Genomic DNA, 1417 nt, shown 5'->3' with positions numbered 1-1417 from the left:
GGCAACCTCTTTCCTTATTGAGGAGTTACACAACCAGATCCGATCAGTTACAAGCTCAGAAAAATGCAAAAATTGTGAAGTCTGGAAGTATCAGAACTTATGCTACGACAGTAATGAAGTTAGATTAACAGTTGTGTTGGTTATTTTTTAAGTAATAAATCACTGAACTGTAAATTTAGCCTGATTTCAAGGAATGTTTTATGGTATAATGACTTTTCTTACAGTCTCCCAAGATGAACATAAGAGTTAGAACTACTAATATTTAATATAGAAAGCTTTAACTACATCTAAGAAAAAACAGGCAACATGTCAAGATTTAAAGTTTCAAGGCTTCCTCCTTTCAATTCGTCTGGCTCAAAGAACAAAATAAACGAGACGAATCCCCCTGCCTGATCTACAAATTGCTACACATTAACTTTTCATGACTACTACCCAACCCAAACATTTCCAACCATACTAATACCTCTTTCACTTCATCCAAAGGCTAAACACAGATACCTACCCAGGCCACACAGAGATGGAAATGTCTGGCTTTAAAGTCAGCAAGCCCATCAAGACATACAACATGTTCTGAATTTCTCAGTTTGAAAACTACATTGAAAGCACACAGAACACTCACCGACTTCTATCTTCTACCTTCACAAATGGGTTTTTCAGCCTACCTGCTCACAGGAGGAAAAAAGGACATTAAAAGAGAAATACTTTGCTTCATTTAGCAAATTTATAAGTTCTTGGGCAGATAGGCATTATTTTAGAACTCATTATGTACATGCTTTGACAAACTCCTTCTTTCTTAGGCTTACAAGTTAGAAGACAGTTTTATACTTGATCTGTTTCTAACCATTCAGAAAGTTCAGCAAAACCTCTACACATATTGAAATACTTACTTTTTGACTTTTGAGTGGTAACTTGTTTTCCCTGTTGAAAAATAAAGGAGGAAAAGTATAATATTCACAGAAATTTTATTTCACATTCTATCTTAAGACTTGATTTTAACTCATGAGAGTCTCCCTATGACAATCGTAACTTGTGATACACAGCTGTGATAAATTTTTGTAGAAATCAAGCTCACCAGGAAATAAATACAGTCCTGTTTCCTAAAGCAGCTCTTATTTATAGACTATAGACTTATTTATAGACTATAGCAAAAACAAATGATGTCATTGAGGCTATGATCTTAAAATTAATTCATTAAACATACTAGTCAGTGAAAAACAGAACAGGAGCAAGACTTGATTAAAATAAAATCTGTATGCATCACAGTAGGCCATATTTAATATGCCTACCTTTTTTCATTTAATCAAATTAACTTTCACAAATGGCAAAAACCCACTTACCACATCTTTAAAAGAACTGCCTGTGCTTTTGGTTAGGTAGAGCTCTTTCTTCTTTTGTTCAATATAATGCTTAACATCTG

General features: G+C 33.9%; 1 long non-coding RNA gene across 1 annotated transcript; it reads right to left on the bottom strand.

Moving 5' to 3' along the window:
* Positions 1–6: 6 nt before the first annotated feature.
* LOC104915626 lies at positions 7–1415 on the bottom strand. The gene is made up of 3 exons (XR_796414.2): positions 1338–1415; positions 888–918; positions 7–662 (listed from the first exon to the last, which is right to left on the bottom strand). It is a non-coding gene; the product is annotated as an uncharacterized LOC104915626 (long non-coding RNA).
* Between the last annotated feature and the right edge of the window lie 2 nt (positions 1416–1417).

The sequence above is a fragment of the Meleagris gallopavo genome, unplaced genomic scaffold (genome assembly GCF_000146605.3).
Source record: "Meleagris gallopavo isolate NT-WF06-2002-E0010 breed Aviagen turkey brand Nicholas breeding stock unplaced genomic scaffold, Turkey_5.1 ChrUn_random_7180001834418, whole genome shotgun sequence".
NCBI lineage: Eukaryota > Metazoa > Chordata > Aves > Galliformes > Phasianidae > Meleagris > Meleagris gallopavo.
Note: the sequence above shows the minus strand (reverse complement) of the source record. Positions and strands in the feature narration are given on the sequence as shown.